This window comes from Petromyzon marinus, chromosome 73, assembly GCF_048934315.1.
Source record: "Petromyzon marinus isolate PM22_M1 ecotype Great Lakes invasive population chromosome 73, UKy_Petmar_22M1.pri1.0, whole genome shotgun sequence".
NCBI lineage: Eukaryota > Metazoa > Chordata > Hyperoartia > Petromyzontiformes > Petromyzontidae > Petromyzon > Petromyzon marinus.
In genome coordinates this window covers 2,434,157-2,452,267 of record NC_133739.1, presented here as the reverse complement: position 1 = coordinate 2,452,267, position 18,111 = coordinate 2,434,157, and the positions used below count along the sequence as shown (strand labels likewise).

At 45.6% G+C, this 18,111-nt stretch overlaps 1 long non-coding RNA gene across 1 annotated transcript; it reads left to right on the top strand.

Annotated features, from left to right (window-relative positions):
• The first annotated feature begins 4,121 nt into the window (after nt 1–4,121).
• Nucleotides 4,122–15,376, top strand: LOC142906974 (uncharacterized). Its single transcript, XR_012930607.1, has 6 exons — nt 4,122–4,461; nt 5,974–6,116; nt 6,481–6,691; nt 8,486–8,663; nt 9,198–9,253; nt 10,788–15,376. It is a non-coding gene; the product is annotated as an uncharacterized LOC142906974 (long non-coding RNA).
• Nucleotides 15,377–18,111: the final 2,735 nt, after the last annotated feature.

The window sequence follows — 18,111 nt, the reverse complement described above, 5'->3', positions numbered from 1 at the left end:
ATAAATAAATTATAACACCAAAATCTAGAGCCATATTTTAGGCCACTGAATAGCAGTGGCAGCTAGAGTTGTACAACTCCTCTAGAGCAGTTTTGAGTGAAAATCTCATAGGTAGTGATTCAAGTTGCAGTTTATTGGCAATAGCATTCCAGACCCTGGGGGCATCAATAGCAAAGGCCCTTCCTCCAGTTTTTGTACGGCAATAGGGAATGTGAAGCTGGTAAATGAGCGAAGACCTGAGGTCAAATTTGTTCTTTGAAACGGAGAGGAGATCCAGTAGGTAGTCTGCGGAATTTTTTGTAAGTACATCGTGAATAAATAAGATCTGGTGCACAAGCACCAGATCTTATTTAAGTTTGACCCAATGTAGAGATCACAGTGGTGAGTCCTATATGGCAGTTCAATGCAAATCTTAAGGCCGAGTGATAGATGGAATCAAGCTTCTTCAGTACAGTACTTGGGGCTGATTTATACACGATGTCACAGTAGTCAAGTAGAGGCAGTATGGTAGCTTTTATCAATTCCAAACAGAACATTGGGGGGAAGCAGTGCTTGTGTCCATACAGAAAACCAATTTTTATTTTTGTCTTTTTACCAATATAATCAATGTGATCATCAAAACTAAGTTTTGAATCCAGGATGACCCCAAGATACTTATAGATCTTGACTTGCTCTATTTGATAATTATTCAAGGAATGTAATTGGGGAAAAATAACTTCCTGCTTTAGTCCCGGAGAGAAGCATAGCACCTTGGTTTTGGAGGTATTCAGGACTAGTTTAAGAGAAACTAGCTGATGTTGTAGTTTGTTGAAATCACCCTGGAGCTTAGCAATCACGTCATCCGGAGAGCGGCCAGCAGTAATCATCTTAAAACAACGTCGCATAGCAGGTGGCTCAGAGGTCAGAGTGCTGAGCTAGCGCCACTCAGAAGCATGGGGTCAAGTCCAGACATTTGCCTGCGAGGTAACCGAGTCCTAAGTCGAGTGAGTTGATGGACTAAGCTTCCCTTTCTGCAATTTTGCACTTAATTGACGAAATTTAAACTCTGAGAATTAAAACGTATCTAGTTCATTGCCACGTGATAAGCGCTGTTCCACGTGGAAGAGCAATCTTGGAAAGTCTTGCTCCCAACTGTGTAGACCAGCAGAGGTCGCTTGAAGGAATCTCAGAGTCAGCTCTGTGATATCCGTTCTGTGGACTGTTCTCTAGCAAGACACGTTGCACTACTCTGTGAGCAATCCAAATTAATCTTTATGTTAATGACGGGACACAGGGATAACATTTCCGAACGACAAAACATACAGAGGAAACCCTTGCCCAACACAGCTTCATCTAACGCGTGTTTTGGCTCTAGACGGTTGTGGCTGATGGGGTTTGTTTTCCACAACACGGGGGTGATATTTCAGTGATACGCAGTTTGACGCTTCTAACATTTTCGTATCTGCATATAGAAAAGGTAGTCACGTGAGAGTGCTGCGTCTGGTGGAGTGTCAATTGACTGTGAGAACGATGTATTTACCGTGTATGTCTGTGTGCGCGTGTGAGTATGGTTTTTTGTATGATAATGTAATGCACTCAAAACGCACAGCAACAGCAGCACAACGTAAATATTCACACATTACAGCATGAATCTAGTTATTGAGAACGTTAGTCATACGGACGACGAGATGGTGAATCATTAATGTTCAAGTGACAGTGTTAGTGGCGAGCGTAGGGTGTGAGTGCCGTGGTGCGGGAAGAATGGAGGCGGGGGTTTTGTGTTGCGTTGAAATTGACAAAGAGTGTACACACACAAAGAAGACATGAGAACGACTCAGAATCCGTTAGTACATTAATGAGGGCGGGAATCTTGTAGTATTAGTTAAACAAAGAGGGAGGGGGTGATCATTTCGAAGACACGAAGGCAACCCAAGTCTTCCCACGAGGTCTATTTTGTTGTTTAACAAAGTAGTGCCCAACATGTTCCAAGAACGTAACCCCCCTGCGTTCGACGAGGTCTGCTGTTCTGTACTTAAAAAATTAATTGTTCTAGATTTGAAACTTTCGTGACTGCAAGGATCCATACTCTTTGGTTCTATTCGGTAAAGTCACAATACCTACTTTACTTGGAATGGCTCCTTCTACAAACAAAATGAGGGTACCCCCATGGGATCCCCCTTGTCACCAGTGATAGCCAATATTTTCATGGAGAAATTTGAATCAGACGCCATCCAGACTTCCACCCTCAGACCTTCCCTGTGGAAGAGATATGTAGACGACACTTTCGTCATTTGGCCACATGGCCTCCCGCCTTTGAACCTTTTCCTAGACCACATTAATGCCAGACACTCCGCCATCAAGTTCACCATGGAAGTGCATAAAGATGGCAAGCTGCCATTCTTGGATGTTCTGTTTGAGAGGAGACCTGATGGTTAATTGGGACATTCTGTCTACAGGAAACCCACCCACACAGATTCCTACTTGAAACCTGATTCCCACCACCACCCGACGCAAAATAATTCTCTAATCAAAACGTTATACCACAGGGCTCATTGCATTTCAGACCAACAACACTTGACCAGTGAATTAAAACACGTGCATCTGGCCCTCAAAAGGAATTGTTACTCTGACCGTACCATCCGCCAAGCTGTTTCTCCCTCCATACAGAAACAACCACTTGATACTTCGATCAAAACCATCAGACTGCCATATATAGCAGGCGTTACTAAAAAGATCTCCGATACCAAGGTTCTCCAAAATTCTAAACAAACACAAGATCCTGGTCCGGTTCAATACAGTACACAAAATCCGTGACCTGATCCCTTCCGTGAAGGATGTCATTCCTGACTTACAGTACCCCGGAGTTTACAAATTGAGTTGTACCTGCGGTGATTGCTATATCGGGGAGACGAAACGACATGTCTCTGACCGAATTCGCGAGCACAAATCAGATGTGAAACACGGCAAAACGAATTCTTCTGCCGTAGCTGATCACTGTTACAATGCTGTGGGTGATCACGATATAATTTTCTCCGATACCAAGGTTCTTTACAAACCCACGGGTTTTTTTTATCAGAGATTTGTTCACGAGGCAATTCAGATTTACAAACACAGACACAATTTCAACTGAGAAGGTTTCAAATTAAGCAACCATTGGAAAAATGTTCTAAATCGAACCAAACATTAAACTAATTTCAATGGTACAGTATATTTTATCAAGTAGTGGTATTCCAAACTTTTGCAGCTGCTTAAATTCCCCTTTCACACCATCAATACGTAAAGTACCCCTTCCCCCCTCGCCGGTCTGCACATGTTCACCCCCTCTACACCGTTCATCATGCTAAGTCCGCCAATTTAATGCAAATTTTTATGCTAATTCATTTGTCAAGGCACCTTAATTACTCCCACACAATTCTAGATTTAAAGCTTTCGTGACTGCTAGGATCCATACTCTTTGGTTCTATTGGTATTTTCACCTACGTGACTTTACCCAATAGAACCAAAGAGTATACTCCCACACAGCTTAAAGGTCGCGGTCTGAGCTTGGCTGTGTTCACTCCAGCGCTGTCCTCGAGACAGTCTGGTCCCTTCACCTGATGAAGGCCACTTGTGTTGTGGCCGAAACGTCGTGATTTTTTTTTTTTTTACCTACGTGACTTTACCGAATAGAACCAAAAATGCATTGTTACTGACAAATGTTTTGCGTTTATACATTTACATTAGATAAGAAAATATACTAATGTGGGCATTGTGTGTGGTTTCCTTAGATCTGGTGGTTGTGACCCCAGATAAAATGAACGTCATAGCAGGCACTACATTTCTGCTGCCCTGCGTCTACTCCTGTACAATCAGCAACATTACTCACACGCTGGTGGAGTGGTTCAGGATCATAGACGGGCATGAAGAGAGGGTGAGTTACTCCTCTGTCCGTTCTGTGTGCCACCTGCCACAAAATATCAGCAAGCACAGGCATGGAATTGATCAGTATTGTTCGTAAACCTGATCACGTGACTCTTGAGCATTTACAATATGCAACGCAGATGAAATGGTTTGGTATTTTATATCCAGATCGAGGGCCCCTGGTCACATGACTGGGCAGAGGCATGGGCCAGTCATTTGAAAACAGTCTCCACGTGAAGCTCCTTTGTCAACAGTTAATCCAGCCCAGTCGCAGCCCTGGGGACAGAATAATTCTCGGGTTTTATCTGAACGAATTTTATACTGAAATAATATAACGCGTTTGATCTGTGTGCTGCTTCTACCTTTATTGACCACAGATTTATCAATACCCCGATGGAGAGACCAGAAACTGGCCATTACAGGCCACCTCAGTGGGTAATGTGTCCAAGTGTGACGCCTCCATCACCGTCAGCGACATCCAGACCCACGACTCTGGGCGATATCGATGTGAGGTCTCGGTTTATTCCCCAACTGTGCAATACCACATTGGGTATCTACTGCTGACTGTCTACCCACGAACAGGTTTGTATCACGTCCTTCATAGGTCTGTCCTACCACTCACTACTCCCATCATCTGTCATGTAGCCCACACTTAGCACTCAATATCCACCCTACAAATCCACGTTTTACCTTTCGTGTTTGGTTTGTTGTCCTTCCCCCGCACCTTCGTGTCTGGCTACGTACGGTGCGAAAACAGTTCAGCATGAAAACGTACACGTGACAGAACCATGCACCTAGAACCATGGTCATCTCCTGCCTGTGACTCTTCACTTTCAGTGTCCAATTAACAAACAATCCGGATGTCAAGTCTCATGAGTTTGTCAGCTTAGCCTGGTCACCTGGGTACACTTGCAAAACAGATGTTCATTCTCATAGGATTATCCAGGGAAAGCAAGTAAATAAATACATACAGTTGTATGCAAGCATCGTAACATTATGTTTGGTTATCTGACATTGCACTTAATTTGGCTGATTCCAAGCTCTTGGCAGTTAAACAAACCAGGCAGAACTCGTCTAACGTGGGGGTTACGTTCCTGTAAAATGGCGCGTTGGGCTAAACTGCGTTCGGCAAATTATAGACCTAACGGGAAAACTATGGTTGCGTTCCTGTGTCCAAAATTATCACCCCCTTGCTCTTTGTATTACAAATTCTAAATAATTTTTGTGCTTGTTTTTTTACTAAAGGATGCTGAGTCGCTCTCCATTTCTTGTGTGTGTGTGTGCACTCTTTAGTTTTCACGATCGCCTGAACACAAAACCTCCTTCTCCACTCCCCTTCACTTATCACGGCACTCACACTTAGTGCTCATCCTTAACACTGTCACTTGAACGTTAAACGACTCGCCATTTGGCATTCGTATGACATTGGACGGCTAGATGCATGCAGCAATATGTAAACATTTGTGTTGTACGTGGTGGTCGCGAAAGCCTACGTGTTAAACATTACTCGATGTTGCAATGCATTATCGGAAAAGAATCCTCCCTGCTGTATGGATCCAATGTCACTTAAACTAAACTATTTTTTATTTTACCTGGTAAGGCCCACTCAGCTATGCGGCTTTTTTCAGACGCGACAAATGATAGCTCAACGAAGTGGCTTTTCATATGGACATTTAACATAGACAAATACTCTAAACCGATCTTTCTATATATGGAATAGAAAGCTGGAGGACCTGGAGAAAAATCCACGCGACCATGGAGAGAGTAAACTCCAAACACACAGCAGCAGGTGTCAGGGTCGGGATCAAACCCACGACCCTTGTCTACCAGGCGAGTTAGTTAACATCTCACCACCTCGGCTCCACTTGAAGGGACCTCAGAGGTAGCTCTAAGATATCCCCTTCTGTGGACCGTTCTCAAACACGCAGTATTGCACTGCTCTGCTAGAGACCGAAAGAGATGCTTCGTCTAACGTAAAGTATTTGCCCACTTTCTCTGCCCTAATTGTCACCACTGCGTTGTGAGACCAGCACCTCCTCCTCCTGCAGAGGTTCATTCCCACTGCTCATGTGACCATCGTGGGTTTGTCCACAGACCTGGCCGTTGTCATCCCGGATGCAAAGGACGCCACAGTAGGCAGCACGGCTCTCCTGCCCTGCTCTTACACCTGCAACATCACCGGTATTAGACACACGCTGGTGGAGTGGTTCAGGACCATAGATGGACACGATGAGAAGGTGCGTCACTGTCACACTTGCACACTATTACTTACACCCGCCTGCTCGCAATGATGAGTAAATGTTCTATATTAATGCCCGTTCATGCTAATTTATTTCAATGAAGGTCACCCCCTCTCCTTTTCTGGTCCCATTGTCAACTTTTAAGTTTTTCGAACAGCAGTATAGTATTGTATCTTCAACTAGAATAATCACAAATTCTCCCCGTTCTCTCTACTCTGATGAAGAGTCATTTCCTAGGTGTATTATATATTTGTCTGCTATAATTCAATGTTATTTACATATGTCAGTTTTCGGAATATGAGCACGTTTATTATGTGGACACATAGTCATGCCCTGTCGTGTTCTCACGTTTGCTGTCAAGGTTTATAAGATCATATACAGAAAGAGAAGCCTCAGGCCGATGCAGGTGACTTGGGTGGGTGATGAGTCCACGTGTAATGCCTCCATCACCATCAGCGACATCCAGCCCCACGACGCTGGACGATATCGCTGTGAGGTCACGATTTATCGATACGACAAGTCAAGCACGGAAGACATTGGGTATCTGCAGCTGAACGTTCACAATGAACCAGGTTTGCATTATGTCCTCCCTGGATCTATTTAACACCCACTACTTTATCATTCTTGCTAAGCAAGAATGCAAATTCTCTTCATTGTCCAAATTTACCACCAAAATTCACTCTGTGGTACAGGCATAAAGGGTCTTTGTTATTCTTCACAGTATATAACATCACTTAGTATAAGAAACTCGACTCTTTGTTGAGTTGTCTACATGAGCCAATGACAGCTTAAGTTCCTGTCTGTGTCTCTGTCCCATGAGATTGTTGTCCACTTGTGGGATGTGGAATGCTTTGATGTCGGAAAAAATAGTTTCTTAGCTCAAAGGGCTTTACTCAGGGATTAAGTTTCTGATTCGGATTCACTTCAAGTGCCGATGTGGGAGCTGCAAGGCGATTTACGGCATCAACAGGAAACCGGCACAGCGATGATTGACCTCTCCTGCTGGCTGTCCATGACTCCGTTTGGCGTCATTGCCTGCTGCCAACATTGGCCCAATAAGTCATCAAAAGCTGTTCTACCATTCACCTTATGAACACGATGCTGGGCAAACCGTGCATTGAGCGTGAACACCTCGCCGGTGAACACAGCTGCAGGAGAATCGTGAACAATGGCCTCCCCCTAGGCTGAGTTATTATAGCACCGTCACTATTTAACATTCACAGGCAGGCCTCGCCGGACGCTGGGGGTTACGTTCCTAGAAAATGACTTGTTATGCAGAACCGCGTTCGACAGATAATTATTGACATTGTGGGAACATAGGGTTGCCTTCCTGGGCCCGAAATGATCACCCCTCCCTCTATGTTACTAATTCTACAAGATTTCTGCCCTTGTTTTTTGACGAAAGGATGCTGAGTCACTCTCCATTTCTTGCGTGTGTACACTCCTGAACATGAAACCCCCGTCTCATCCTCACACCGCAGAACTCGCATCCAATCCTCTCCCCTGGCAATGATTTCCCAGCCTGACGCTCGCCCCTGACTCTATCGCCGATTCGCCATCTAAAGTCCTCAAAGACTGGACGGCGAGATGTTTGCGGCACTGTGAACATTCCCATTGCATAGCTGTGCATGTCGAGTGCGTTACTTTGTCACACAAAAGACTCAAAAACACACGCACACTAAAACATGGATGGTAATTAAATAGTTCTTACAGTCGATTCATTCACACCTTGTAATGGATGCAGCACCCTCATGGCACTAGTTTAGACACGGAGATGAGAGTCTTGGCAGCGTCGAGCTGAAACATCACCTCCCGTGTTCTGTAAAACAGACCTCATTAGGTGTTGCACCGCGTAGAGCCAGAACGCGCGTTTGATACATCCACAGCGCGTCTGCTCCTCCTGACAACCAGTAGGAGCAGATGCTGTGCAGCACAGAAACGAGAATGGTGCGATGGATCTCAGCGATCACAGCACTGGATCGGTCAGAACTGAAGAGCTGGGGAAGGAGGCGGGAGTGGCGGTGCTCATCTCACTCGAGCGGAGAGAGGAAGTCGGCTCACACGGCTGGGGCTGCCTTAGTAGAGGAGGGGGCAACCGCAAAGGCGATGAACGTGGAGGCACCAGGGCAGAGACAGAGGGGCAGGCCGAGAGCGAGGGGAGTAGAAGTGGCGAACGCGGCGGATTCGAGGGACTGGGGAGTAGACGCGGAGGTGGCCCAAGGCAGCAACGAGCAGAGCAGGAGGAGCAGCAGGGCAGAGACCGCACGAGAGGAGGGGGACAAGGCAGGAAGAGGAAGAAGACGTTGACTGCGTCCATCTCGTGGGTGTTCACGTGTTGCTGTGTCGTCTGTGTTTGTGTTTAATAGAGCCGACAGACACAACACCGACGCCAACCTCAACCCCAGCTCCAACTCCAGGTTCATCAACTGTAGCTGGCATCGTCCTTGGAGTCATTGCTGCTCTGGGTGTTGCTGCTGGAGTTGTTTTTTACTGCAGGAGGAGGAGGTTGATGAGACAAAGTCAGCCAATAGAAACAGAAGCCCCGTGAGTATCGACCGCACTTGCACCAGAACCTCACAGTGAGTGATAGAACACGGCTCACAATGGCCACGCCAGAGACCCCTGAGCCGGCCCTCTCCAAGGGCCTGAGTTTGACTCCAGCTCCCTGCCTGCCCGTGACTCAGAGCTGTGCTCAGTGGAGCCTGCGGGAGCTCCTGGCAGCTGGGACCCCTGAGTGAAACTCCCAGCCGTGGCTGCTGTCAGTGACAGGGGCTCCATATGAGTTGGGGTGGTGATGTGAGACTGCGTCAGTCATAGGAGATGGTGAACTCAATGGGCTATCACGTAGTTAAAAAAACACATCAATCACGACAGACAGTGATCTCAATGGGCTATCACGTAGTTAAACAAAGGATATCTGTCAAATCAGGGTCAGTGATTGCTGTGGTCAGTGGTTCCATGCGGGTGCCAGGCAGGTGTGAGTCGTGGGTTAGACTCCCAGCCGTGCCAGTGACACAGGCTGCATGTGGACGAGGGTGGGGATGTGTGATCGACGCGTGTCCACTTCTCTCTCAGCAGGCCTCAAGAAATGCAGCCAATGAACCCAGTTGGAGAAGATGCAGGAGCAAGATCAGGTGAGAGCAACAGAGGTATGAAGCAGGAACCACTCTCGTCAGGATCATTCTTTCTGTGTTTGTGTGTTTGTGTGAACTGTGCTAAGAGCCAACGACCTGGGTTCAATTCCCTGCGTTGTGTAAACGCCAGCACTGCTGAGACAAAGGCGGCCGGGCGTGGTGCTGGCCACATCACCCTCTCGAGGTGTTACTCGCTAGCAGCACTTGCCTCGACTGACTGGTCAAGGCTACATCATGGGGGACCGTTGTGTTTGTTACGCAAGTTTGTCATGACACAAGAAGTGACTTTGATTCATGAGCCGGGTGCTTGGGGCTGGAAAGAAGCCCCCTCCCCCCCCCACCTGTTACAATGCATGCAGGGGCACGTGCAGGACGCTAGGAATCGCGTGGCCAGGATAGGGTAGACAACTTAGAGACAGTGCCGGATGAAGCTCGTCCGGGGCCTGTAGCAAAATATGTTATAAAAGGGCCCTAAAATGTTTGTAAAAAAAACACTTAAATATTAAAACACGTAAATTTTTAACTTGCACAGTAAAGTAAGTGTACTTTTCACTTGCCATACAGCCAGATAATGACAAATCGCTAACCTTAAATACCCAGTCGTTCATGAAAGTAGAAGGTGCTAAAGTACTATAGTAATAGAGCAAGTGCAGAATCACTGAACCGGAATTGATATCTTGAAAGTATTTAGCGCGGGGCCCTTAAAAGTGCGGGGCCCGTAGCATATGTAGCTATTTTTGCTACTACGATAATAAGACACTGATAAGTAGCACATGGTATTGTTGCTACTAGGATAATGCGGCACTGCTTGGAGGTTGTGAATGCGAGAAGGGTGGTCCAGACCTTCTGGATAGAGAAGGGGTTTGCTCAACAAATTGCTTAAATTCGGGCTCGCAGCTCGAGTCAATAATACTTTATTACGTTTTGGTGAATGATCGATTGTTCTGTTATGATGTTTTAAAGCAATGACATTACAAGCAGTAATTATACTTGGTTTGGTCTTCATAGAACTTACTTTGTTTTAGAAAATGTATAACAACTGGGGAAGCCCACCCCAGAATTAGCGCGGTATTTCAGTGGCACACTGGGTGCGTGTGTTTGTGCTGAGTGGACTTGCCGATGAACGCTACCAGTGGTGTCAAGATCGGCCTCTGTGCCGGAGGTTCGTGAAGGACACTGCTGAGCAGCTGGAGGCAGTCGCCCTCCAACAACAACGGAGGGCAGAGGAGGCGGCTAAAGCGCAGAAAGTTGTCACAGTAGGGGGCACAGGTGGCGCGTCTGCCAACCATCTCAGTCACTCCACGAGACCTGAGTCTGTTCCGTGACCTCCTGCCAGCGAACCTTTGACAAATCACGGAACCTTAAAGTGCACCTAGCATGGCACAAGCGCGGTTGTGACGTCACTGCCAGGTTGTGAACGGCTGTTGTTGTTATGCACGAACCTGCATTCGTTATTTATGCAAGTGTTGCACAATCCTACACTGTTCACTTGGCCTCATCACGCACTCATCGCTTACCTCTCTTTACTAAACAGGTCAAGATGCACCGGCAGAGCAAGGAGATAAACCAAACGATGAAGAAGGAGAACGTGAGACTTCAACTTAGAGAAGCCAGAAGTCAAGCCAACCAGTCTCAAACCACCTTAACAAATGCAGCAACTTGTACCAATCAACTCACCACTGCTAGAAACTGACCCTCATAGAGTCCATGATCAAGACGCCGGCAATGTAGCGATGTGCAGTTGAACCGCAATGCCTCGTGAGGTTAACGTAAAGATACCAAAGTCCTGATTTGGTCTGGACCGTCTGAAAATGGAGATGTAGAACGTGAGGCATCAACTGGGTGAGCGTGGCTATAGAAATGTGGGCGTTGCTGGTGGTGGAGGGAGGGGCAACCAGCTGACCACGTGTCACGGTTGAGCCTCCCAGACACCTGGTAGCATTACGTTCATTTTCAAACGTGCACTGTCGTGCTGCCTCACAAGTGACTGGCATAGAGACCTCTAATATTTACACAGAGACCCACAGATTCACAAAGTGACCCACATATTCACATGGACACCATAGATTCACATAGAGACCCAAAGGCCCACATACAGACCCACTATTGGACACAGAGGCACATAAATTCAGACAGAGACCCAATCACTCACACAGAAAGCCAATGGCTAATATAGTGACCCATTCATGAAAATATAGACGAGCATACTTTATAGAAACTCATAGACTTAGATAGACACATGGTTGTCATTAAAGTGGGCTCTCAAATGCGGTGAGTTTGATGGTTTCAGCCCGGTCACCAATGACTTCTCAAAACAAAACCCATCGCGTAAATTTGTCCCATCTTTCTGCATTTGTCCGATAATTAAAACGTCTGCTTGGCTGCCGTGTGACAACGTCTCAAGGTGAGTCGTGCGAGGCGTTGCGACCCCAGCTGTGCGGAGGCTATGAAGGGAACGCGAATGATTCTCACGACAGTCCAGTCCCTTGCGCAGCCGTTTGTTTCACACACCGGGGTCGCACCACTCTGCAACATTGATAAGTGGATTCCTTGAATTATATACTGTTAAAAAAAGTGTATTTTTATATTCGAGTACTGCAAACTCTTCCCTCTCGCGGGTTTAGCCATCGCGGATTTGCAGTTTTGTGCCAAGGCTATTGAGGTACCGAGTTCGCCGATCGCGTCCCTGTGGCTGGACCATTCGCGGCTGATCACGAGATTTATGTACGCATCGTAACTGCACTGCTCACGATGATGCTGCTGTCTTGTCTCCATCTTATCTCCGTCTTGTCTCCATCTTGTCACCGTTTTCTCTCTATCTTGTCTCCCGTCTCTTCTCTCAAGCGGCCCATTGGGGGTCCCGGGTCACGTGGTGTTTCCAGCCTCGAGTGAGGAGGCAGTGAGGTTCAGCCGCCCGCCATTTTTCTTTCTCTCGTGCGTTAGGAACCGTGAACCAACCCCCATTATCCCCATTTGCCTTCGAGTTTGGGGAAGGCGAATTTTCCGATTGCAGCTTTTTACCAAGAACAAAACCCCGGCGGATGGGCAAGAGTTTGCTGTAGACTACATGCTAAATCAATGCACCTGTATTCTATTTTTGTAAGGCATAATGCACTTTATATACATTTTGTATGCACAAATTTAGTATATATGGAATTAGATTTGAAGATGATATGTATTACTCGCCGAATGATCATGCACTAAACTACTCACTTGTATTTGTAGATGCGTCTGGGTAATTTGTTTACCTTCCTGGTATTTGCACTCTTGTATATTTTGTGCTGTGAATTTTTTTACGTTCAATTAATTTTTTGTATACAGGTATGCAAATTTGTTCAATTATGATATTTCATTCAAATATGCAAATGTGGCAAACAATAAAATAATGGCACGTGCAATTCATGTTAATTGGTGTTCATTGAGTGTCAGTGCAATGTGATCAATCGTATGTGTGATTAAGCGCGCGTAAAATTTCGATTTAAAGCTTTCGTGACTGCAGGGAATCATCTTCTTTGGTTCTTTCGGTAAAATCACGTAGAATGAGAATAAAATAATAAAATAAAAATAAGACAAAATTCTCACGACGTTTCGGCCACAACACAAGGGGTCTTCAGGTGAAAGAACAGAACTGTCGGGACGACAGTGCTTCAATGAGTGCTGCTGAGATTCGTGGCGTCTTTTAAGCTCGGTGATAGGTGTGAAGCACCTTGACAAATGAGTTTAAGTATCAAAGCAGGAAAATTTAGCATTGAAATAGTCGAGGGATTAGCTCGTGACAAAAAAATAGCTGTGTTAAAGTTAAAGTTTACATATCAACAGAGGCATTTAGTACATGGACGCTAAAGGGCCTCCAACTACCCAACTATCATACAGTAAATCAATGTGAGAGAAAAAAAAACTAAGTCTATATTACATCAATATAATAATTGTACTTAATATATTCTTCAATAAGCTGAGCTATTAATCACAAAGCAACTGAGTATACACTACACTATATAATGAATACGATATAGTAAAACCAATGAAAACCAAAATATAAACTACCTGAATGTTATCAATAAAATATTAATTGAAAATGTACGTGTATTATGTGTATCATCTATGCGTGTTTGTGAGTGTAGGAGTATTATTAATGTGTGTGTTTGTATTATGATCAGTTATTATTGCCATTTTCGTTGTCTAGAGGGGTGTATTGTGTGTGTGGTTATTTTGTGATTGTGTGTGATGTGGATGCTTGGCTTCGTTGTCTAGGGGTGTATTACCAATCGTGATAATACAATGATTCTCGCTTAAACATTTACTGATTGTGATTTTAGTAGAATTATGTCCAGTCTCAGAATTCAGATCTGACCACAGGATACAGTTCTTATGATTAAGATCATTATGCATGAACTTAGGAAGGAACCACTCAGACTCTTCTGTGTTGAGCAACTTTAATATCTAAAAACTCTCTCAATATGCGAACACACTTGTGATCAGAATTGCCACAACAGTACTCCTGCAAATATCGTACTCATCGATCCGTACAAATTTAAACATCAATGGTCAAGTCTTATGGCTACGTTGTTAAACAGCGCAACAGAACAATAGGCTAACTTCTCATAGTAAACGCGACAATACACGATAGGAAAGTCCTTAAACATGGCAATATTCATACCGAAACGCGCTAAACAAACGTGTGCCCAATGGCAAAAGGGGGCATCAACAAATTAATTAATAATGCGATTAAAATAAATATCTCAAAACAAAGTATTCATGCGAGTGTATAGGTTCGAAAAGTAGTCGCTTTTCAAATGGCTCGTAGGAAATAAATTAATTCACGGGCAAAATTATGCAATTAAAAGAAATATCCCAAAACAGTAGTATTCATGCGAGTGTATAGATTCGGAAAGTAGATGCTTATCAATTGGCTAATGGGACATCAATGAATTCAATGGCAAGATTTTGTGATTAAAATAAAACAAACGACTAAAATACTTCTAACAACCGTATTCATGCAACTTAAGGAACAGAACAATGATTCTCCACGACCAGTCAATACTTCACACACCACCTTGGAATGGCAACACTATCAATACAAAACATCGCAGAACAACCTCATTCGTACCGATATACGCGTCGTGAGTCTTGTAGGGCAGTCACCACGAGGTCCAACAATTCTAGAGGGTAGTATGGTTTGAGTTGGTCCACGCACGATCTCTGCTCATGAATCTATTACCAGCGGTGCCTCAGGATCCAGAGGGTGGGGGAGCAGCTTGTGCAGCGTGTTTCCTTGTGTAGTGTTGCTCCGGAGACACTTCGTAGGGGGGGGCACGTCTTTATTATCCACACATACCCTAACTACTATACATCAATTCTTCATACAGTTGATCTTGAGGACCTCTTCCACTTGGTATATGATACGCCTCCTGTGTCGGGTGCCTAACCCGACTACGCTCAAGGTCCTCCGGCTATGATATACTATGTGAGACTACCTGACCTGACCCAGCCAAGGTACAGGTCCAACACTGACACCTCACAGAGCTTCGGCCCTTAAAAGGTCAGCGAAGCTAGGGGGGGTTCAGAGTCCTACTCTAGCAGCGTCTTCTTGCTTCAACTGCTTCCATCTCCAACTGCTTCGGTTTTTAAACTGCCGAGACCTCTCCAGAGGCTCGCCTTATATCCGTTTCTCAGCCGAGGTGCGGACCTCAGTGAGGGACGCGGGTGACCCCAGAGTCCCCCACTGAGGTCCGCATGTTTGCCGTTGCAGGTCAGTGCAGCCGCAGCCCCCCAGCCGTTGGGAGTGTTTGCGAGGGATCGTAGAATCCCTCGCAGCCCCCCAACTAGCTTCAGGGCTGCCTGTCGTTGCCTGCAAAGTGCAGCCCATCCATGGCGCTACACTTGTACAGAAAATACCTCGGGTCCCCAGCAGGGGGCGCTGGGTGGTTCAGGTCGTGGCTCACTCGGGCCACGTGCACCATCAGGCTCCGTCCACAGCTGGAGCGGCTGTCGAGTCGGCAACGCTGCTCACGCTGGCGGGGCTCGATGGGCCAGGCTCAGCCTGCAGCGGCGTGCACGGTGGCCACGTCGCCAGGTCGCGCTCGCGGCTCGACCAGCCCGGCCGGCAGCGTGTCGCCCCCCTTGGCACCGGGCACGGTTGACGCTTGCAGACTGAGGAGCGGCTGGGAGAGACGGCGGCCGTCGTCTTCCCCCCTCCTCCTCCTCCTGAGAGTCCTCCGGCAGTTGCCGCTACGTCTCGTACGCTGCTCGGTGGACACGCTCCGGATCAGGTTGTCTCGTTCCGCGTCGGTCTCTGATCCGACCCTCGACTGCCCTTCGCCTGTGGCCTGGCGAGCTACTGGGCACACTCACGAACAGTGCTTGCCTCAGGTCTCCCCTCGGAGAGGTTGACTTTGATGGGAGCACAATAGCAACGATCTTCACGCTATGGTCGTGTTCAAATTTTGACTTAAAACTTTCGTGACTGCAGGAATTCAGATTCTATGGTTCTTTCGGTAAAGTCACGTAGATGGCAAAAATGTAATAATAACATAAAAAGATATACTCCCCTTTAATTATTTAATTGTTATATATTTTTCCCTACGTGACTTTCCCTAAAGAACCATGGAATATCGATTTAAAGCTTTTGTGATTGCAAGGATTCATCTTCTTTGGTTCTTTCGGTAAAGTCACGTAGAATGAGAATAAAAAATTAAATTGATAACATAAAATAACGCAAAAATATTCTCAGTGAGAATATTATTGCGTTATTATATTATTGTGTTATTTTATTTTTTAATAAAATAACACAATATTCTCAGTGAGAATATTATTGTGTTATTTTATTCTCAGTGAGAATATTGTGTCATTTTATTTTCAGTGAGAATATTATTGCGTTATTTTATTTTATCAATTTATTATTTTATTCTCATTCTACGTGACTTTACCGAAAAAACCAAAGAAGATGAACCATGGAATGCAATGGTCGTGTGTGAAGGCTGTATAAAGCGATCTCACCACCGGGGGGCAGTCTCGTCCACAGTACTCTCCCCCACGTGTTGTGTCGCGATGCCGTGAGTGCAAGCCTTAGCCTTGCAGTGGCTCCCCCAATGCCAGGTATAGAATGAGAACAAAAAACCCCTTCCCGTTCTGCGTAGAGTCTGCCAGTGCAGAGCTCCCTATCATTGCCAGTCACGAGGGCAAGTCCCGGAGTCTGCCTTGGAGCAGATCTCTCTCGCGTGGTTTGGCTACTTCTTACATCCGATTTATTTTCCCCGCCTTTTGCTTCCTTCTCACAAATGCTCGGATTTTCCTGTGGCCTTGAGGTCGTGAACCGTTTTGTGTCCGGGTGTGCGTGTTCACCGCCGCCGTGTTTGGTTCACGTTGTGAGGAGCGTTCACGGCACTCACAGCACTCACGTCGCGGTTGGAACTCTCGCACGGTATTTGATATACCACAGGGAGGCGCCCCCCCGCATAACACAATTTCCTGCTACCACGTGTTATGCAAGCTACTGGGAAGACAAAGGCGGTTGGGCAGGCTTTGGTTCTGCCCCTAGAATGCATGCTATTTTGGTCCTGGACGATTGACATAATTCGTATTGTATATCTTCTGAATGATCCAAGGTCTAATACTCCCGTAATTGTTATTCGGTTTATGTTCTTTGGTTCTTTCGGTAAAGTAACGTAGAATGAGAATAAAATAATAAATTGATAAAATAAAATAACACAATAATATAATAACACAATAATATAATAATATAATAACACAATAATAATATTCTCGTGTGTTATTTTATTTTATTTTATCAATTTATTATTTTATTCTCATTCTACGTGGTGACTTTACCGAAAGAACCAAAGAAGATGAATCCTTGCAGTCACGAAAGCTTTAAATCGAAATTCGGTTTATGCTTAACCAATATTTATGGCATACAGTTATGATTTGTTCTTGGCACCTGATGAAGATCGCTTGCGTTGTGATCGAAACGTCGTGATTGTTTTTTGTTTTAACATAATTTTATTGTATTTCTACATACGTGACTTTACCGAAAAAAACAATGAGTAATTTTATGCAGTCATGAAAGCTTTAATATTTTATTGTCTCAATTATTATTCTGAAATGCATCAATCAATATTCTGACAATGCATCAGTCAATATTCTGATAATCCATCAATCAATATTCTGACAATGCATCAGTCAATATTCTTATAATCCATCAATCAAAATTCTGAAAATGTATCAATCAATATTCTGATAATGCATCAATAAATATTCTGATAATGTCCATAATAGAGGTTTTTTTGGGTTAGATCGCATAAATATATAAATGTTGTGTCATCGTTAAACCCGCCACCACTCGACACAGCCAACACGCACCTCGCGAGGGTGCACCCTACGTATCACACAGAACCGTCTACTGTCGGCAGCACTATCCAGCTAGAACAGTGGGCAGGCTGCCTGGCTAGCGGCGCCCAGCGATGGCGAAGACGGCGGCGGTGGTGAGACGACAGCACGGCGAGGGGATCCGCTTCCAGCAACAGCCCCAAGCTCTTGCTGGGGGCCCCCTCTTATCCTCCCGGCGTTGCCTCGCTCCGCCCTGGCCACGCCCCCTTTTTGGAACCTACCAGCAGGTTACCGGGCTTCCAGATGGACACCTTTCTGAGCTTTACCCTCTGTTTTCTTACCCCCGTGTGTACTGTCACCTGACTGACGTGTGTACTGTCACCTGCTGACGTGTGTACTGTCACCTGCTGACGTGTGTACCGTCACCTGACTGACGTGTGTACTGTCACCTGACTGACGTGTGTACTGTCACCCGCTGACGTGTGTACTGTCACCTGCTGACGTGTGTACTGTCACCTGACTGACGTGTGTAC